We start from the raw sequence: 24,040 nt of genomic DNA on the forward strand, positions 1-24,040 counted from the left end.
GCCCCGCGCGCGCTCTCCGTTCCCCAGTCGTTCGCGCGCGTTGTCGGCGATAACTTGTCTGTGTGTTGTTCGCTCTCTATCGCGTGTTGTGTTTACAATAGTGTTGTTATTGTTGTTGTTACAGTCAGTGCTGTGTCAGACTGTGTGAAATTGATATATTACTATTAACAGTCGTGCACAAGATTATTTACGGACTAAATAAGTGTAGCAGTAGACAACCACGGCAGGCGCCGAGCTCAGGTAGCGTTTCATATTAGTTTTCAATCTGGTTACTGCTACGGTGATCCGTTTCGGAATCTGTGTTCTAGCCAGAGTATATACCTTTATGTGTAATGGTAGACTAATGCCACGTGACGGCGTGTAGGCTTAATGCTCACCACGTGGTGTGAGCTGTGGTGTAAACAACTCTGTGTGCCCTTCTCTTCAAAGACGCGCGACGCGACGCAGTCGTACGGAATGCGCACGTTACGTGCGGCGCGGCGGCGTCAACGTTAGCTTACCAGCCAACCCGCCAGCTCCGGTCTCATGCTAAAACTAATTTAATTTACTCCTATCTAATTTATACTTACACACATTTGTGTTCCTTTGCGGAAGGTATTTAATGTCGGCCATAAACAATGGCTATAAACCATGGACTACAATTTAATTGCAACGTGGAGGTAACATTCTTACCTGTTTTTATAGTTAAGACGTAGTATTGTTACGTATTAGGTTTATTATTATGCTAGTTGTATTTCACAACTAAGATGAGATACAGGTAGCGGGCTGCGTGAGCTTTTTTCATCTAATTGACGTCCGTGTATATATTCTTTACAAAATGTTCCACCTTCATGGCTATTCACGCTTGCTGCGATAGGCAAATCATTTGCTTTAAATGTAAGTAATATCTATTTGTAATATGCATAATACTGAAAGAACAAAATTAAATGTAAATAAGTAATAGCTACTTTTCTGATAATACCTATCTACCTTTATATTGGGAAAATATTCATAGAAATTTTAACATATTCGTTTATTAATTGTATACTTATTACTTCTACTTATTGGAACATATATTTTTGTTTGTATTAATCTTAAGATCATACTTACCTAAGTTCCATATATTGGCATAGGTACCCTTAAAATTAAACCCAAAATCTAGAAACACTATAAAATGCTTTATTTGTATAGATAAGTACTATTTACTACTTTTTTACATTCCTTACTATAATTTTCTATTACAAAGTTGAAAAATATTTTGTAAAATAAGTACGTTATACTTCACCAACGTGAATTCAATTAATGCCAAATACATATAAGCCGAACGGATGCATTATTCACAATTTTGAAATAAAATAACTTGTTTATGTTCCCAACGCTTTTAATATCCCGAAGGATGTGCTTGGAAACAACGTTCAATTAACATTATTGCCTATCAAAGCAAAAGGAATTCTATAAAACTATGTACAGATATTTGTTTTCGGCGTAAGACAATTATTATACAGAACAGTTCAAGAATAGGTAGGTAGTTACAGACATTGAAACATTCATACTCGTTATCGATAAGCGAGTACGCGCAAGAAAAACGTACACCTTGAAGTCTTATCAAAACAATATTCCGAAAACAACGTTGTACAGTTCACGCGGCCTTGAATTAACTTGTTTATGTGATCTATTATTGCATTCTTTGTTTCTTACTAAATGTCAATTTATTGTTTTATACTATGCTGACACTTCACACGACCTAGCGCGTGGCCTCTGTCTCTTAATTGTTAGTATTTAATTCATAGTTTTATGATTACAAAATGTTGGATTTGCATATTTACCAAATGGCTATCTCTTTAGAAAATTAAACAAACAATTAAAATCCGCATTCTAATACTTTTTCTTGTTATAACATAGTATTTACGGTAAGTTATATTGTTAATTTCTTCCATCCGTATATGGAAGGTGGTCCGGCATCATTTTACTTTGTATGATATTGAATATGAAAAGCAATAACGTGTTTAAAAAACAACATTAATTATTTCTTATTGTGGGGCTTACGTACAATTACATAATATTTTTATGTTTAATTTGACGTAATTTTTCATAAATGTGCGTTATCCTTAGGGTTTAGGGATATGATTATTATATTATGTATATTGATGAATAACAATTTCCCTATGTTCAGCAGTGGACTTCTTTTGACTGATGATGATGATTAATTATAATCAGAATTAAATAATAAAAACATCGCTATTTTAATATCTCGCTCAATTATAAAATATTATGTATTATGATAATACTATGCCAAATATCGGACTTGAACAAAGTGTCATAAAGGGTAATAGCAAAAAGGATTTTTACAAATATCAATATTTTGTTGTAAGGTAAATATTGTAAAAATATCGAAGAATTACCCTAATCTTTATGCTACAGCTAGCTAGCTAGCTACAGCTTATTATAAGTATGTCATTGTCAACAACAATTTTAAAAATGGCGAATATAAAATCGAATATAGTTTTATTTAATTGGAAAGAACCTCCAAAAGGAATTCTATTAAATGTACATAAGTTATTTCTAAATATATTATTATTTAAAAGGCGCGTGGGACTCAATTGGGGGTCACAAGTCTCCCCAAATTTCTGATAATATTCTCCCAATTAATGTCAGAATCTCTAATTTGCATTTAACTCAAGAAATAACATTATATTTCACAATAATTCAGTCGTAGTTCAGTCGTAATTCAGACGAAATTTTGCAAACAATAGATCTATTTCGCAAAATATAATTATTAATGCATTATTAATAAAGGGGTGGAAATATTAAATAGTTATTTAATATTATTTATTAAATATAAGATTAGATCGATTTATTAATATTCAATTAGGTAAAACCAGAACAGTGTAACTACGTTTTAACACAATAATTATAATCGAAACTATGGTTCATGATTAAGAATTATAGTCACCGGCTTTGTCGTTCCAGACTAAAATATTAAGGATTTTACCCAAATCATACGAAATGGGAGTTAATATCAACACGTTTTGTTTCATGAAAGGGTTATTATATCATAATACATTTTCATATTCCTACCAAATAATAACAGAGTATTTCATTCGTTTTCGTACTTCACTAGTCCAAGGCAAATCGATAAGTCAAGAATATTATAATCGGTATCGACGGCATTTCGTTAAACAGTCGGTATATCAGATGACATCATGGCTATCCCATCTTAGACAGATTTTATGATAGAACATGGTTATATATTTTCACATAACATGTTTCTCTAAGTAGACCCATGCCGTAGACATATTTTGTGTACAGCATTTATGAAACGGCTTGACCTAGGTAAACTCGACTGACCTACCGAAAAACAAGTGTCACGTCTTTTTAACATTTCGTATGCTGAGTGTGCTTTCCAGGGACACAAACATTCCCCTAACTTCCTAATCCCAATTTCAGGATCATCCTTCTTATTTTTTAAATATCTTCCAAATTGGAGCGACTATTTGGAACCGTTTCATGCTAGCGTCTATTTTAGAATCACAAGAGTGCCCAGTCAAGGCCGTCAAAAGAATCCATAATAATAACATTGTGTATTTAAATTTTAGATCCATAAAACACTTTTCTTAGATTCATGGTATAATGGTATGAAAATGTTGTAGTTACTAATAATTGTTTTTGCATTCACATTACCCCCAGATATATGTAGATATAGTATATGTTGTTTCGTTGAACTAGAAAAACAGTGAAAGTAATATTATCATTGTTACATTGAAGCTGTTAAATTACTATTATAAGAACGCTATATTATCCAATCCTAGAGTGCCTTCATATCTGTTTGTATCTATCGGTATGGGTATAAGAGTATTGTCTTATTAATAAATATCTTATAAGCAGTAAGGCTTAACGATTTCTGTTACTTAATATGTTAGATTTGTCGGTGCAGTGTCGTCCTTTCAGTCAGTCCTGGATTTGTAAATAGGCCATATAGGCCGCGGCCTATGGGCGGCAGATTTCAGAGAACGCTCTCTCGATTAATTTATCATTCGTTTATTTAACTTTAGTGCCTTCCATAAAACAAACAAATGGAAATTATTAAGTGTTTTAGAAACTTACATACATACATAAACCTACCTACATGGGACGGCGGAAATAAAGTGGCCTACACTCATAAAAATATAAATCCGGTACTGCTTTCAGTTGTATTCAAGCATTCATCCCAATGCACCTATACGTGCAAAAGTTGATAGAATCGAGATATTTATATCTTCGTGTATGGCAAAAGGATCAAGAACCGGTCGGCGGACTGTGAATTTGATGAATGTAAGCGGCAATATTTTGAAAGTATCTCTCACGGCCTTAATCGCCGGTGTATCGTATATATGAAAATGTAGGTAGGGGCTCACGGGTACCATAAGTAGAACAATTTATTTACTGTTTTACGTTTTTATTCTATGTACATAATTTAAATTATAATTACAAGAAGAGGATCGGTCTACCAAGACGGAGGTCTCAGATTCGATCGCAGAGCACTGATCTCTGACTTTTAAATTAAGATTGTTTTAAGATGTGAATTATGATGTCTATTACGCACCAATTTGATTGCACTAGTATGGGACAATTCTTAAAACAGAAAAAACTTGTGCTCTACAATGCTCTCTCTCTCTCTCTCTATACTTGTAATCTAAACTATTCTACTACTACTTGATTAATCAACGACAGTTCATTCATGTATATTCGGTCTACATTAAGTAATAAATAACTGTAGAATTACTTAACGTATTCACTGTTCACCTGGCAAACTGACGATTTGAGACCCGTTCCCGCCTCGCCGTAGTGCTATTTCCTTAATACGTTACTCGAAATCGGGGGCGAGCGCCAGCAGAGAGGCCGGGTGGGGGTGCAATGTTTTGGGTGTCGACTGTGTAAACAGCGCGCCGCCGCACTGGCCGCCGTCTGATCGATCGTGCTGCGCTGCGCTGTTCTATCTATTATTTATTACCAAAAATATGGCGGCGTGGTGCGGCACGAGGTCGTTGACCTCACTGTTCGCCACGATACGTCGCGTAAACAACGAGTGCAGCGCGGGAAACAGTCCCCTCCCTACCTGGTGGGAATTGGTGAGATTTAACGTCCGCTGCCGATGGTACTGCCGCCTCCTCCGCCGCCTCTGCTCCGTGCCTGCAACTGGCGAACTCGACGTGCACTCATCCGCTCGCCTGCAGTTCCCGTACTTTTTATTTATCGTCTCCATGTTCGAGAAGCCGAGGCGAGTAATGAAAAACGAAAAACCAACAATTTGCTCTCATATTTTATTGGCTGACGAAATATTGTGTAACGGTCGTACATCAGCGAATATTTTCTTGATGTCAGTTTTAAAATGAATATATTTGAAGTCATTGACGTAATTGTCTTCCTAAATAGACGCTATCTAGGTAAATAAATAGGCCCAAAATCTACTCGGTATAAGCAAATACATAAATACCGTCTATCAGGCGCCTGCTAACGTCACAATGACGTAGCTCCCTACATAAAACGCGTAGTTAGGTACATATTGTATAGCGGCATACAACGGGTTTTTACACGACATGTAATAGATAGTATGTATTAAGGTACTGAGAACAAAATATAGCCGAGCGTGGCGCTGCGTCGAGAAAGGAGAGTCGTCCGCAGTACACGCCACGCTGGACAGCAGACCATAAAACATGTTCTCACAGTTACGAATGTAAGGATCCACGTACAATGTATACTCTACCAGTACATGTATACTCTAAAGTTCACGATGCTGATGCACTAAACTAAATCGCGCTGTCGTAGGTACTGAACTAAACATAAAAGTCATATGCTAAACAGTGTTTATTTTACCTCGTAATGTGTATATAATTATCCGTACCGTGTTCTTGAGTCCCTTTGCCTTTACTAGGATATTGTAAGACGTTCGAAAAATGTACGCTCTGAATGAATACAAGGGTTGCTTTTACTTTATGCGGGTTTCCGCTATCGGCGAACTCCGAGGATTTTAATTATGCAGTAATAATAACATTTGACAGTTTATTAACTGTGTACGTAATGACCACAATTATTCTTGATAGGATGTTTCATATTCCTATTAAATAAAATCTGCAAATAATTTGTCAAATTTTAATAACATAATTTATAAACGCATAAATTGGTCCTTTGCTCGCGACAGTTCGCAGTAAGTAAATGAGTTTTCGTGGAATGAATAATAAGACTGCCAAATCGTTTAATCGCTACCTAAAGCAACTAAATCGTTAGATTTCGAAGAAACATAATAACATTGTTATGTCAATAATGCAAATAAAAAAAAAGGACTTAACATAATTTACATTTAATAATTTAAATTTGAATAAAAGATCAATTTATTAGTAATGTTCCCCTGTTATACAAGCACAGAGATTAGTTGTATTATAATATGTAATGCGTTTGCCAGCTGTAAACATACTTAGATTATTTTTTTAATACCGAACATTGAATTAATGTTACATGTAATTAACAATACTTTAGTTTCTAGTGGATAGTTAAACTTAAAATATATTCACGGGCTTTGATTGAGCTGGGCCCTTATTCTGTATGATAGTGAAATCGCGTAACGCGGCCGTGTCATGTTATCTTCGAGAAATGTGTGTGGAATGGTATTCTGTAAGCCAAATTTTTATAGTACTAAACATGATGGGTTGTGTTATATGCATGTTACGCACTGTCAAAATAACGTGCGGGATAGAGAATAAGGCCCCAGGTACGTAAATCTTAAAAATTGTGCATTACTTCAGATCCACTGCGCCTAATAGCTTGATTTAGAATTTTCATAAAGTTTGTCAACCCGCGCGGGGCCAACGCAGTGGACTAAGGCTTAATCCCTCTCAGTAGCAGAAGAGGCCCTTGCCCAACAGTGGGACAGTATACATATAATATGGGACTAAGATTATTATAATAACCTGACCGAATATATGTATGTATACGTAATGTTCGACACGTTACATAACAACACTGTTGAACTACTGAAAGATCTAAACTAGACAAAAGATAGAAGCTATGCAAACAATTTCATGTAATTTTGAAGAATTACATGTCTGTCGATAGACATCTTAAGCTATTAGAAATGCTCATAGACTACTGCGCAACCGAATACTGTTGTAATTGAGGTAGAGGCGCCCTTGAATGGAGACCTTGACTTTGAATACGTAATGTAAGCCCTATAAGAAGTGATGACAAATGCAAAACGGCTGGAAATGATTTTTTAAGCATAATTCCACAAGGAAGTAACCTATTGTTAAGTGATATAAGTTATAAGACTCATGAACGTGAAGCCAGCATTAATGAAGACAAATGTGGATTTGGTAATAGACAGAATGTTTGGATCTTCAGAAATCATATTCAACGCATTATTCACAGCAGCAAGCAATAATTTTATTGTCGTTTTTTTTACCTTCGGTAGTTGCGTCGGTCCATTCATGCTGCATTCAAATATTTTTACCGCATGACTCTAACACTCTGGCACTTTTAACCACTCTAAAAAATACGTTTTTAAATTCTATCGCTTTTGTTTTGGCATAGGTATTCAATCCGTCAATACCACGTCATACAGTTTCGCTGACAAAGAGTTGTCAAGGCAACGAAGAGCTTAATTGTGCCGCCGTCGTCACACGGCTACTGCTATTCGACAGTTCAGTGACGACCTGCGAACGTCATTTCGAGGCGTTAAATATATCTATAGAAATTGGAAGTGGAGCATTTACTACCAAACTATAAAGTGAATATGGCCAAAATTTGCAGGGCCATGAAAGCGACCATGCGGCTTATAATTGGTTTCTTTCTGTAATTCTAGCTGGTCGATGCTACAGACTTGCAGTTATTGGATCTTTGGAAGTATACTTCTGACTGAAAAAAGACAATCGATTTGTCTTTTTTTCCGGAGTGTATCAGATTGTGATTCATTTATTGAGCCACATTCGTAAATTTTACACCTGGCTTTTCCAGAAACCTTTGCATACAAACTACACAAGCACGTTTATATTAAAAATGTTATTAATTCGGTTGTATGGCTATTACTTATTACCTATTTAAAACAATCCCAGTTTTACATAATGTTTGAATTTGGAATGGATATACTACCGAATATCTATTACAAACTACATAAAGGTTAGTCATATCTGACCTCAGTATGAACGGGGAGGTTCTATTCTACTTCGACGAACACCCCACGGCACTACTGTAAACAAGTTAATAGGTCTTTAACGCATTTTGCGCCAACATCAAACAGTTTACACCGCATCAAGCGCGTATAGTTTTTAAATAAAAACTTGTGTGGTTATTTAAATATTTGTAAATAGTGAATGGATTAGGATAAGTGAGCTCACCGTGGTTATGTTAGTCAGTAACGTGTTTCTTAATTGATATTTTCCTGTTACGGACATGTCGTGGGAACTGCAATGGCTCCCACGCTAATTACCGCTGTCTTTAATACTATTGGCCTTTGCAAGCCGACACTTTGATCAATGAAATTTATATTCATCAATGAAACCACTATTGTTGTACGTACAATAAGGTTAGCAATTTGCAAAGGATCGCTTTTGTATGGAACGACCACTGACGACGATTTATTAATATTGACGTGCGTTTAGGATGCGGCCTGTTTGTTTGTATCTTTAATCTTCATCATGTTGAGGAGGTGTGACTGTGGTTGGTGTCGCTATCTATATTTATCGGTCCCAGACGTGATAGCACTTGATACAATAACCGTGACATAATCACGTCATGTATTAGAAATTGTTATTCAGATGACATGCAATTTTTCGCACAATTTTATGCCAATTTAATACTTCAGCGCTAAATTAAATTCTCTGTAAAAATAAGAACAAAAAAAATTAACTAAAAATAAGAACAAGAAAAGCAAAAGGAATTCAAATATATCAATCTTACATACATGTTAATTATTTAAATTGTGTTAATAAATAGTTAATCTGTAGACGATTATTCTTTTAGAATTTGTTCATGGTAAAATATCTCTGCATATTTCCCATTACGTACGCGAAATTTGTTATCCGCGTGATATTGAATGATTGTACATTGTAATGACGTAAAGACGATTACTACACGTACAGGTTCTCAACAGAATATTTTATTTATACCTCAAAACTTAATTGTTGGATTACGTTTTATGACTCAATATTTAATGGACTGTTGGGGCAACGACTGCGAGAGTAACGTATTGGTGTTTTCAAAGTTTAGTATTTTGTACGATAGATGTGTGTATTAAATACAAATGTGTTTGAGTTTCCATCATATGACTCGAGTTATTTTTGAAACTCAGTTTCATGATACATTGGTTGAAACATACGTCATCATGGAAACGTCATCGTACTTTATATAATTTCCTCTGTTCAAGCAATTTGTTTAAAATCTATTCTGACGCATTCTAACGAAAATAATCTAATGTATCTGCTTAGAAACAATGGATTTTAAAAATCTGAAAACATTTAAGTTGGAAGCTCGCGTACATTTTTAACTTATTTGTTTATAATTCCATGTAGTCTTTAGTTCGTTTAATTTCCATTATTTTATTCCACAACACACTATAGATCTTTATTCCACGCTTGATATTTTTGATTGAATAATTGCAATTTAGTTTTGAACAATATACCTAATATAAATTAAAATGCCTATCAATGTGTCTGGATTTTCGTCATTTTAACCAGAAGGTAATGTTTTTCCAAGAAATTTTGCGCAGTAAGTCTATTGCGCCGACTTCGAACTTTTATTCGGTTAACAGTATAATACCAGTTCATCAAGCTATTAAAAATACGTTATTATTTAGTAGAACACTCAGATTATCTCCACGGCTATTGTTAAAAGTTTGGGGTAGAGAATAACAATTATATTTTTAAAATAGAGTATTTCTAGTTTGCTTTCAAATGCCTTAAAAACTTATGCGTATTACGTAGGATACATGTAGCTGTTATATTTACGTTGCGATGTAATAACATACGTAAACGTATTACAAGTGCTTTTATAGTAACTGTCCTTCCCTTTTTCTTGTTTCCCCTCCGCTTTGTATCTATTTATTAGAAACAGTTACAGAATTAAGTCTCGTTTCGTGACTACAATCTGAGAACATGAAAAATGAATATGGATTAACGTATAACCTTTAGGCAAAGATCTTTATGAATGATGCTCCCGAAAGTAGAGTCGGGGTTATAGGTAATTGGTATGACAGTTCTTATAATGAATGTACATTGTTCCAGCTCGGGTCATGTGGTCATCGGGCCAGGGTCGCGCGGCGTGATGAGATCGCGCGTGCGACGGGCCCGCTTGGCCCTTGCTGGCGAGTGCGCTGCTGCTGGCGTGTGCGCAGGCGCTCCCCGCCAGTGAGCAGCTCGCGCCAGGAAGTGAGTAGCTTCCGTAAATACACCTCACTTGTTTCGTATCAACGTGGATTTCACGTCACGGCATTCCTAATTATACTTGCCGCCAAAATTGTTTCGTCTGGAGGACCACCTCCAGAAATAACTATAGTTCTCACGCTAGATAATGATAAATCTCGTTGATACTTCATTGACTCTTATGAAATTACCAAATTTTACAAGTATTCTATTCCGTAAAACTTAATAATAATAAATAATTTTTATTATGTCTCGAATCTCGATGTAAGAAACTTATTATTTAATTTATGCTATATCTGACAGATTGCGCGTTAAAATGATATTATAATAAGCTATGTGTATTACGACTGTATACTTTGTACAGTTAACTACACAAAATTATTATGAATATTTTATATACATATTCACAGATAATTATGTATTCTCAAAGTAAACTATTCGCAGTAATTTAAAACATACTCGTATCTAAAATAGCAATAACTCGTATTATTTTTTGCTCAAATACTTACCAGTTACCGCGCATGATTATTATAATCAAATATACATAAGTTAAACACACAATAATACGTTCTGAGAAGACAAACCGTCTGATATGTCTGTTGACACTTCATATATTCCTGTCATGTTACCTCCTTCAAATTATTGCGTACTCCGCCCATCTTTTGTTTTTCTGATTTCAATGTTTATGCTTGCTGATTCCGTGGAAGCTGTTTGCTATGTTGCTAATTGTAGCTTCTCGGTACAATCTTATTTGAAGATAAATATGTGGTCTATTTTTTGCGAATTTGACGCATGAAAGCCTAATAAAAATAACAAACAAGAAGAAGGTGAATAGTATAGGCATAATGTTTAAACCTCAATATCAATATAAAATCCGTCGAATTTGGAAATGTTATTGTTGCCACTTCTATCACTTTCCAACAGTAGTAGTAAATTTAAATTCTTAGAACGTTTGACGGTTTTTATCTGATTTCGTCTAGAATGAGGACGATTATAACTAATTATTCTAAAAACGACTATGGTACTGAACCTAATAAAAAGTTGTCGTTTTCATTAAAAAAAATGTTAATTAGCAATATTTTTAGCGTTGAGATCATCTAGAATGTTTACGCGTTTCTATGATTTATCTGTTAAATTAATTCACAGCCCGTGAATGGGCAGGACGTGAGCACTAATTGTATAACTCCAATTGACGTAAATGTAGCATATTCAAACAATAAACTCGTTAGAGACGTTGGCATTTCAACACGATTGACAAAAAACAGTGAAGTATTAGCCACGTGCACGTGTGTTGTGTGTAAGTAAACAAGTAGAATCGATGTTGGATGACGCGCGGCGCACCGGATATTATAAGCTAAGACTTCCGCGGCCGTTGCTCCAGCCGATCGGCGCGGCGTGCCCCTGGGTCGCTCCGGCATGGCATGAGCTGGTTGGTATCCCGACCTCGAAGCGCGACGTCCAGTGGAGGGTGGCAATTTTATTTAGCTATAAGTGTGTACATTTTGCCGTATTTGTTTGTACGTGTGCTATTGAACTCGGTGGCGGCGCGGGCGGCGCGGCGAGCGGCGAGCGGCGGCTCACTATCGCGCCGCTGTTTAATCCGTCAGATAACGAGCCGGCTCGATGTGTTGTTTGTTTGTAATTCTCCGTTCGACGTCCGACGAGCTAGTGAGGCCTCGTTTAGGAGGCGCCCCGCGTTATCTTGTGAACCGGCCCGAAATTCACTTATCCGTGTAATATGCATACCGTAGTGGCCGGCTACGGTTTAGGTTTCGCATTTGGCGTTTTCCCCGAAAAGAATGTCATGTATGTGTTTAAACGTTGATTAATATTGTGATACGGTAATAACGGATGCCGACGGGGTGCGTGCCGCGAATAATATATTGCCGAGGTATTGTTTGTTAACATGATTTATTATGTTCCTTTCAAGGACTTAATTACTAATCGTACGCTAATGACGTTTGTTAAATTGCATAAAATTATTGATCAATGGCTATTCGCGATTTATTTTTATATTTGCGCTGTTGTAACATAAGATTCATGTTTTTAAACATCATTGATTTTTTTAATTGTCGAATGATATACGGAATTATTTGCTTAACAATTAACGATTTGTTTTTATCTTGCAAGTAATACATGATAGCGAGTTGATAACCTGCAGGCAACATATAATTTAGACTTTCGTCAAAATGTCAATCAATAGATAACCTTGCAGATCGAAGGTGACCCTTTTTCTTAAAAAGTCAAAAACTATTCTCCTTTACTTAGACCTTGGCGAGTTCATCGGATCCTCGCAATATATATTTAGGCTGTAGAAACAGTTATTTATTTTTGTTGAATAAGAAACCTCGCAGATATGTGTTGTATCTATGTAACATTAACGAAGGCTCTTTTATGACCTATAGATATCTTCAATATTACTTATAATTATGTCTTATGTAGTAAGTATCGTTTGATTTTTTATCTAGCTCATTTATTACGAGTTGCAAATAGAAATCTACATGTAGTAGTTTTTTTGTTGCTGAATGTTTTTAAAATACTTATTAAAAACTTGTTGAAAAGTTTCGATTTGTGTAAACTTTAAATGATATACGGGATCCATTTTGTATTGTCAATAGCTGTTAAAATAACTTCTAAAATGTTATAGAATAATTTATAAAAATGTGTAAAAAACTTGTTATAAAAATAATTAAGGAGTACCTGATTAGACCTGTTGGGAACTTGAGTAATTTCTAGAAATCACTACTTCAAACATTTTTTTTTTAACAATAAACGGTAAAGGAAAACATTGCTCTTTAAGTGATTTTAAGATATCTGAAGTTTACCAGCTGCGGAGAAAAATAAAGTATCCATGAAGAAGAGAGCAGGGACCCGTCTTCGGTAGGAGGATATTCAAATTTTAGACAAGGTGTGCTCGCGGTTTTGCCCGCGTGAAATCCTTTCCTTAGCGGCGATAGGCTAGTTGGGTATGGAACGGACTGCCGAGACGAATGTCCGCAGGTTCAAATCCTAAGGGCACACACCTCTGACTTTTTTAAGATTATGTGTGTATTATTTGTGAATTATAACTTGCTTTAACGGCGAAGGAAAATATCGTGAGGAAACCTGCATATCTGAGAAATTCTTTATAAGAATTTTGAAGGTGTGTGAAGTCTTCCAATCCACACTAGGCCAGCGTGGTGGACTAAGGCCTAATCCCTTTCAGTAGTAGAGGAGGCTCGTGCCCAGCAGTGGGACAGTATATAGTACAGGGCTCATATTATTATATTATACATCCTTCCCTACTACAAAAGATCCGGTTGTCTGTATTTCGCTAGCGCTATATTTAAAATACTTATGGGTGCAAGTAATTAGCGGTATACAAAAGCGTATACGCTGAACAAGAACATGGTCTACTCGTATACCAAATTTCCAAATCCGTTTAGCGCTTTCTGCATTTGACCTTCTAACAAAAATCTAAATATTTTCGCTACTATTCTTATAAAAGTATATTATAATATTAAGTCACATAAGTACTTAAATAATTCAAATGCCTGGATCCAAATGCTTGGAAATGACCCAAAGGTTACTCAGTCTCGAAATTATCTGCATACTCAATATTGGTATTAAAATATATTGAAGTGATTTCCGTTAGAGAAAGTGTTCCAGGAAAAGTAATAAAATAAATTATGGAGTTCATTACTAACGAATAGCATAGCTTTCTTATAACGATAGTTCTTAGAATGGGTTTAATACATCTACGAAACACTTTACCAACAGACTAAAACATTACTCTTATATAAATATAATCACGGTATTATTTTGTAATAATACTATGATTTCTAATCTTAATTGCATATTTATAATAATAATAATATGTACGTACTTAATATCAATAAATGAATAGTAAATACTAATCATAATACGATGTAGCAACTGTCCGTATGTATAAGATAAAGTATTAATAAATCTATTTATTTATATACATTTATATTTAAGTTTATAACTCCGGTAATATTGCCAAATAATATAGACATACTATTTGTTACGTAATTAAAACTAACATAGAAACATACGATTTTACTTTACATTTCTCATAGAAAATCGCAATAGAAGTGCAAGGACAACTACGATACACAAAGCAACGTAACATAATCACACGTCAGCCTAGCCGAACAAAGCGTAACCGATTAAATAGTTTACAAACGAGAGAATAAATAACCCTTTCAATACTAAGGCGCCGAGCGAGTGCTCAATGTCACGTGAGTCGGAACGTACAGTACTACGCAGTCGTTACGACGCATGTACTTACTACAAACGATATGTGTATGCAGTTGTAAACAATAACACGTGAATGAATACCTACATGACTTGACAGAATACGGACGCCACTTCGCATAGCTAAATGTCGCCGTTCAGTAATCGAATTCCATCGCTATCGAGTTGAGATGCAATCGGTATCTCAAAATCGGAATTACTAAAGTTGTCACAATAGAAATGCGGGTGGGAATGTGATTCGAAATCTTTACTGTAGATAGTGTTAACTCAAAAGTAGGAATGAAATGCTAAGGGAGAGTAAGTTGAAATAGTAATTATCTTGGCTTAATTAAAAACAAATATCGTCATAGAGCCGTAATGTAAATTTTACTTTGAAAAATTTTGGATAGGCTCTGTGACAGCTGTCATAGTAACTTGTCAGGGTTCAGAGCATGTTAAAGGTAGGTAAAAAGATTTTTGAGTTTATAATAGCACCTAACTAATATAAAAAATTAACCCGCAGTAATATATTCCATGTTTTTTATAAGTTTAAACATCTAGGCTGGCATATTTTTTTATTTGAAATAATTATTTATAATTCATTAATGTTGTTTGCCAAAAAGAGTACACATGTATAAGTAGTAAGGAGTGTTATTATTCAGAAATAGTGCAATAAGTTGAAACAATAAAGTACAATGTTTTTTCGCGTACATTTTACTGTCTAAAAATACAAAACTTAGCCGTCATTTTAATGACAGCTGTGACAGGGCTCTTTTAAAATTTTACAAAATATATATTATGAATATACCTGTATTGTATCATATATGTATGTTGTAATCATCCCCATGGTTCATTGCCATTGTAATACAATGAAATAACACGTATAGAAATATACGAAAAATATATTTTAATGTCCATAATGTCTTAAATTGGGCTTATAAATGTTTTTATCTCTAATAATATCTATTATGATTTTTAATTAATAAAAAATTTAATAGTAAATTGTATAATTTGAAATAAAAGTCGTAGATCGATAACATTCCTATATATGTTACGCTGTGATGATGTATATAAATAGAATGACTGATATCGCAAACACACTGCATTCCTTCAGTTTTAGTAATACGTGAAACTGGTTTGTGTCTATTTATATTCGGCTTCTCTGTTTGCGGTCAATGTATAATAACTTTATAATCAATCATAACATCACTACACCGGCCAATTCTGCTACTTTCAGTTTTATGCAAACGAAACTTATAGTACGGCCGGTGTACACTTGTCTAATAAAATTAAATACCATCCATCCGGCCGATATTTTTACATACATTAAATCTATTTAGATAGGTACTATACATATTCCACATATAAAAAAAAAACATTTCACGTATTTCGAGCGATGACAGTGTTTATGTTAGTGAGACAAGGCCAATATTTACACGTGCCCGGCTGTTTCGTACGAGCTGTTTGTTACGTTAAGATTAAAATTATTAGCCGGCATTAGTCTGAAAATAAATTAGAAAGCGTGTTTGTGTATATACATCTGTCACTTGAATTAAAATAGCTGACCCCATTTCAATGAGACAATTAGATCGAGCGTATCACGAAACCAAACAGCGGCCGTACTAGTGCCACTCGCTACTTAGCTGTTTCGCATCTAAATTTGATAAGGGTTTACAAATAATGATTTGGCTAGATTATTTTGTAGACTAGACACTATTATAAGTCATACAATATCCGATAGGTTATAATATCGGGACGTCGCCTTTGCAGCCCTTTCGGACGATCAACACCTTAGTCCGCCCCGTGACCATGAAGGCTGCAGTCTTCGAAACGTCGAAAGAAAAATATAATATGTAGTAGCGCAAATGTAGGTATGTAAGTACGTAAAAATACAACGACATGCAAGCAGCTCAAAACGTCACGTACGTATGTTTGAAAATATGGATGATGGTGATATTTTTTTGTAAAATATGGACTTAACCTTAAAATATGGAAAAATATGGAAAATAAAAATTAGTTTTTCACAATCCAAATGCGATAATAGATGTAGAGAATAAGTTCTAGAACGAAAATCGCGTAAATTAAAAATATGTATTTACATATTAATCCGGGCCCTATATATTAGTAAAAATTACCAAACCCATCCCTATTCGTTTTGTATTTAGGAACTCTATCTAAGAGCGCAATATAGTCTGGTATACGTACACTATAAATTTATATATAATTTAATTGTTTTCAAATTTCTTGGGATTGTAAATGACGCAGATACACGCACAGATGATATACATTCTTATCAAAGGGCACGCTTATTCCTATAAAAACTGTTACAAACCTACTACAAAAATGCTATTGTCAGAGACGGTAAGCGCCAGGAAGGAAGTTAGTCATAAAACCTCAATATACAACTTAACCAATATTATATAAAATAATGTGTAGCTTTCTAGCAGTAGGTACGTAAACGTCTAGCTACTAGTCCATGAAGGCCCTGACTGGCGACCTTCCTCTGTCATTAAACTATGCCATTCTATGTATTATAAGTTCATTCCCACGCAATGACTAGTTCAAACCGTATTTGATAAATAACATCACAATATTTGCTTTGTCTCTATTTTGCAAATCATTCGACTAGTTCACTAAGACTCGAATGTTGATTCCTGCTTATTGTACTGCTTAATCCAGGTACCTGCTTCTATATTGTCTTGTCATTGTGTATTTTATTCAAAGATATTATTTAAGTAGTTTTTTCGATACATCGATAAATATTCAGTAATACAGGCCGGTATAATTTGGCACCGCTGAAGGACGTAACGTCTCTCATCGGTCCACATTAATATAAAGACTATATTATACTTATTGCCATGTCGAATGTAGTCATTTTCCGGGTCGGAAATAAAAAAATAAACTAATCGGATATTTAAACAATTCATTTGAGTGAATTTTATTTCTTTTAATAAAATAGTATCTTGGTTTATAATATGAATAAAATATACTCTGTTTCGATAGCTAAGTAGGTACTTATTTCTTAATAATCGTCACGGTATTAATTATTCGTTTTCGTATTAAGCTTCAAATACATTTGTACAGGATAGCTAGAGGCGAAGCGACCCAACACTTATAAAAATAATATCTATGCTATTATATTATGAACACGATCACATACCGGTCTCTCACCGGATCTACGGTGCACAGCTGTCAGTGAATTATCAGTCACTGTACATAATAAGGGCATATGCATAATGCACTTGACGTTTTTTAAACGACTGCAGACGTTTTAGCGAGAGTTTTCTGCGCCTCTTTGTCATGTGAATATGAATGGACAAGGAAGTTTCCGAGTTCAGCCCGTGTTACGAATCCAATAAACAGTTCAAAATGCTAACTACACGGTTATAGTAAAAATAAACCAATCCAAATGATTCATCTGTAAGAATGTCAACCATATTTTATTTTAATTAGTCCATTTTCGCTGTAAAACGGTGGTAGCGGTTAAGATCATTTATACTTTTATAGGAATCGGCTATTAGTTGCATTGAAAACGCGTCGACAGCTCGATAAAAAAGTGTGTCTAGGGCCTAAAATGAAAAGTAATGACGTAAATGCTTTAATCTTATTTCTGCTTAAATGTCCGTCCCGGATTTGCGCGGGTTAAAAACCAATGATTCATACATTTTAATAAACTGCGATAAATTATATAATTGAAAGTTAAAACCGCAAAACGTGTTTACGTTTAAAAATACAAAGTAGCCTTTTATTTCATTTTTGCAAATGACTATTTCATATTATTTCGAGACAACATACTACCTTATTAAAACGAAACAAAATACATTCATTATTTTCACTTCCACAACAAAAGATTTATTGCACGCAATACTAAGAAAAGTGAACAAAACATCTGATAACGTTAATGAATTGCAAATGTTTGTAGGGTCGGCAGTCGCAGTCGCCACCCTACTTGGCTTATTTGTATAATCTCCAGTTACCCCCTAGTTACACGCAGGTCGCCAGCTGTCGCGCTCGGGTTCGGTGACCGCCGATTGACAACCCCTTCAAACGTTTACCGCCAACTGAGCAACAGCTAACACTTCACATAGTGCATAATAAGTGCCAGACGAATGGCTAAATTGTTAGCTATAAATTATACACGGGGCAACAGTTAAATGAAAGATGAGGTTTATTGAATTTATATGTTTATTTGTTGTAAGTATGGGCGCTCGCGGTCGTGTTTATGTTTAAAGAGCTTCTTTGACTTTTAAAGGGTGCATTACTGTGATTAGTGTTAATAATATAGAGCAAGTTTATAATTTAGCTTCTCTAAGTCATACCCACAATCCATATCCAAATTGTTTGTTAATACTCAGAGGAAGTATGGAGTTATTTTCACATTTAAACCGTTGTGTAACGGATGATATCAACACCGAGTTGCTTACTAGCGTTTTATATTAGCAATCTGCGCAAAAACATGGTATGCTGCAATTGATAATTGGATGAAATTGACTAGATACTACTAGTATGTAAATAACGACATGTTATCATCAATTGCCTATTTACCTATAATATTAGAGGTATACATATAGCATAGTGTATGTAGCTAATAAGTACCGCACAGGAAACTTATGATATAAACTACGGTTCATTTTTGTAAATGAAAACAAATAACATCGGAACCAGTCGAGCAAAAAATTACAAGGTTTGTAATCCTTGCCTTATTTTAGAAATATTGTCTAAAATGAGGCTGGTTAAACTTCAATTTATCAGCAAAGATTATTTAATATTTGTCTTAAACAGACATGTTTATAAATATCTGTTTGTGTATAGCATATGTTCTCCGTGATCTCACCTCTAGACGTAGACAAAAACTTGTTTTTTTCGTGCTTTAATTGATTTGTCGTTTTGTGGACACAACTTAAAAAAATAATTTAAATACTAAGAATGTCGGCCCAGCACTAGTCACCATCTTGGCCTAGTGGTAGCTATATTATGGAATGTGAACCAAGATGTCTTGTGTTTGATTTCCAGGCATTACGAAGATAATTCTTGTTTTTTTTTTCTAATAGGATTAGGCGTGAGGTTGGAACCTCCAGAGAGTGTTTAGGCCAGGCAGGCGTCCAGTTGTAAAAACTAAGCGATTTTTTTACTGCAGAAGGCTTCAAAATTATGTTCCGCCGATTTCACATTGACATGCAGTAGAACAGTAGAAGAAAAAGAATATGTTTTGTATTCAATTTCCCCGGAATTCGTTACGGGCCTCGCGATGTTTCCTTTCGCCACTTAAAAAGATTATTTAACAGTGAATTACTAAAATGCCCAAGTATGAATTGTACTCGGGACCTTCAATCCCGACAAGCATTCACGACTAATATAAATAAACCAATTAAATTGTCTAACCGCAACAATTAAATTATTAGGCTCTGGTCTCTGACTAATATAAGTATGTGGTATTCCTTATAATACCCACGGCCGAATAGTATTTTCCGTGTATTTCTGCCTTTTTAGTATTTCAGAGGTGCATTCGTTTTCTACGTCGATTAATTTATCGTTCTAGTTACGTCTAAAAGATTTTTTTAAATCTTTGTATGTATCATATTATTATATTAACAAATATCTCCGGACCGCCCCCACAACAATAATTACAAGATAAATGAAGCTTAGTGTTTCTAAAATAATTCCTTTCCTAGCAATAGCTTTTCACTTTGAAAACACATATTTGATTTTAAGTAGATTGAAATAAAAAAAGAAAGCGTTAACTATATTATTCTACATAATAAAATGTTGTTTACATTACAGTTGTATTAGGTAAAACATAATTTACTCGGTCACATTATGTGTATTAGTACTATTAATCATTGCATAATCAAATGCAACAAATCATAACGACTGTCGAGCCATTGACATCTGTGTTTGTGTTTATGTATCACTGAAGTAATCTGATTTATGTGTAAAGAATGTTTTGTAATAATAATATAATTTGTTTATATAAACCGCAATCAATAGAATATATACAAATTATGAATGGAATAGTAATTTAAAGAGTTCAAAAAGAATACATTTACATATATTGGCAACTACGTCGCTTCTGCAATGCTCGTTGTAGACAATGTAAATTAAATCACTTTGTCTCGTATTTGATGTTGTTGAACGTTGTTTTTAAAACTCATTAGTCTGTTCAGGTTTTAAAAATGAACAAAAGGTGTTGGCGATAAATATTCCGTAGCAACACTGGGGTAGCGCCAGAGTAAAAATGTTGCAATTTTACTTTATGCAAGGTACTTTGTATATAACAAAACTCTGCACGATAAATATAAATATGTACATAAATAGTACGGTCTTCTTAATACACGTATAAATGGTTTTTGATAGGAAGCCACGTTTACAGTACACCTGGAAAATATCCCAGCAGCATGATAGTTTTACACTAATGCATAATTTATGCTGAATAAATTGTTAAAATTTTATTTTTACCTTATTTCATTTTTTATATTGAACAAATGAATAAGTTATGAATACATTTAGTTTTTGAATAATTTAAATTAGAAGTAGTGTTTCAAAATAAAACACAAAGCTTTACTGAGTGTATGTTTGTAAATCATTTCATATAGTTAGATAGGTTGTCCCCATTGAATAAAATGTTACAGTAGGTACATGTTTACATAACATGGCAATGCGTGCTCATTGTACACACTTCGCGGACACGTGTCTGAAACTTACTACGCCGAACTGAGTACTTGTAGTGGCCACACGTTAATTGAAATCAAATATGTTACTCATTCATAAATGCTATAAAATATCATCACGTAAATTTAACAATGGTAGTGAAAAGATAAATTGACAGTTTCAATATACGATGACGACAGTTTCAATTCTAAGAAAATTTCCTAAAAAGTGGGACAAACGTGACAATATGTTTGACTATACAAAAATACCGTTTGATTCCTACTTGACTATCGAAGTTTAGAAGCATCGATTTAAATATAACTAAAAACTGCGAATACGTCACAGTTCTAGATTTTTCCCCTACACAAACAAAAATCTAAAACTGTGTCGTTTTTTCGTTCTTTAATTATGTTAAATTAATTAATTTGGATCGAGTAATTTAATGCTACAACAATATTATGTCGCACGGTCACAGTTGGTAAAATTTAATTTTATACATCAATAAACAGATAAACCGACTCACAATGTAACAAATTCACCTGTTTGGTCGTCGCCGTATGAATCGAATGCAATGTTAACGTGCTCGCTTGTTATGCACACTTTATACTTTGTTTTCGATGATAAAACACAATGAATGATTACGTAGGTTGCCTAATTCCGAAAATCGATAACCACTGACATTGTACAAACAAATATATCTGATAAAACAAATCGATGGCGGCGCCGAGATATTTTATCGTATTTATTTATGTAATTTTATTTATTGGCAAAGCTTTTTGCTAACATAACTATACAAATACATATTTATGAATACTAATATAAGTGTAAATTTTTGTGTTAGTGATGTCATAATAATTCTGAAAATGTTAGGTATTTCGTCAGAGCGCGGTGCGACGCGGCGCGGTGGGGGCGTGTTCTGCGGCCGGTGTCCACTGTTTGTTATTGCATGGCTATTTCATTACCCGACCACATCCGCGTTAGATGAAGCAATTCAAATGAATTACGGTCACTAACCGCTTTTAATTATTTCATTTGTCTTCATCATAACATCTGTTCGATTGTTTTACTGATCCCTAAGGAAATGATCTTTGACTCAATTGTTATGACATTCGTGTGATGTTTAAAAAGATAAAATTTCGAAGACAAATAGTTTACAAACACGAATATCAAGCGAATTGTTTTACATATTCAGAAGGCGAAGATCCCATGTTCGTCAAAGTAGATTTAAAAATTCGCTCTTTACTTAATTCTGTATTACACTATTATGAAATTGTGATAAATAACATTAATGTGATACGTGATTTTAGAAGTTATGTTTTCATTTTGTAAATAAATATATTCCAAGCGGTTAATTTGAATATTTTTAATGAAACAATATTTGTCGATAAACAGAGGTAAAACAGTGTTACGTGACAAAAACGCATTATGCTCATAGTGATGGACAATCATTCATTTATTACACGTCAATGGCACCTGTAATACTGTTTTGGCTTTATGATCCTATAGTCATCACCTAGCCACCTCAGCTCAGTAACTTGTTAGATGTTGTCAGATTAAATCACTTTTAACCTTATTAAAAAGTAATATAAAGGCTAAATTAAGTCATAGGATTAGAAAACATTTATTTAATAAGAAAGTCGGCGTTTATGATAGTAATTTACAAGTCATGCATGCGACGCCCATGTAAGGGCGCGGGAATGCGTGGGCGAAGTACAAACATAACGTAGTAAATGAGGCGCCACTTCGCAGTATCATAAAGAATTCGCCATTGCGAACCAGTATAGCTAACATAATTACAAGAAACTAGTGGCCAGTCTAGTGTCAGAATATCGAGATATAAGGTTCTTGTTGTATTATTGATGCTATTTACAACTGAGAGTAACGTGTTTGCGATAAACAGACTGCTTCGAAATTTTACGCCGCAACTAATTGTCTCTACGCAGGCGTGGATCCATGGTTTCAATTGAAGGCCTCTCAATGTTTGTTCCATAAGGAAGAAGTTCAGAGATATTGCTATTGCTGCTTTTTGGGGCGACAGACAATTTTATTTATTTTCAAAAAAAGGTTTCACTTGTCTTGGGAGAAGGTGGGTTTGCACCATTACGCTCAAGGTGACCGAATTCGCATGACTTCAAACAAGCATTAACAGTAATTACCGTATTGCTTAAAATTACTGTTGACGTAGATAAAAGTGCAACATTATTGACTGTAGAAAATAGAAATAACTTTGATATCGGACCTACCACACTGGAGCGCTATAATAAATGGCGCGGGGAGGCTGCTCGCCGACGCGCAAATTTTATAGTTTATCTGTCGGCGTAGGATAACAAAGCTGCAGCCCACGCTTTCAAACACATCTAAATATAATAGACACTGTGACCGTCGCAAATCTTTTATAACAATTTTCTAGAGACATTCCTTATATATTTTCCTCGTAACGTAGATCTACGCTAATACACTGCAGAATGGTCTACGTAAATAGGATCAGGAAGACTTAATATCTGATCGTAAAATACCAGATATGTTTACGTCGTTTGCCGAAAAATCTTAATAAAAGTTCAACACTTGCCAAATCAATATTAATACAGTAGTGACGTAGAACGGGCAGCCGAGCAAGCGTAGGCGTCGAACAAAACAGATTTAATCGAAGTTCCAGTGAAGAAGGCCTGGAGGTTACATAACCTAGGTTACTGCGATTCGCGTTGGGCTCGCGCGATGCACCTTTATCTGGTCGACAGTTGGCGTTGTGGCGATAAGTGAAGGCGGCTGGCGCGTTAGGCAGATCGGCG

The 24,040-nt window shown here is 34.7% G+C and overlaps 1 long non-coding RNA gene across 1 annotated transcript in view; it reads left to right on the forward strand.

Moving 5' to 3' along the window:
• LOC119190601 overlaps positions 1-24,040 on the forward strand; it is a 52,882-nt gene continuing 28,842 nt past the window's right edge. The window contains exons 1-2 of the long non-coding RNA XR_005113022.1: positions 1-240; positions 10,230-10,373. This is a non-coding gene — a long non-coding RNA (uncharacterized LOC119190601). The remainder of the gene's footprint in view (positions 241-10,229; positions 10,374-24,040) is intronic.

The sequence above is a fragment of the Manduca sexta genome, chromosome 25 (assembly GCF_014839805.1).
Source record: "Manduca sexta isolate Smith_Timp_Sample1 chromosome 25, JHU_Msex_v1.0, whole genome shotgun sequence".
NCBI lineage: Eukaryota > Metazoa > Arthropoda > Insecta > Lepidoptera > Sphingidae > Manduca > Manduca sexta.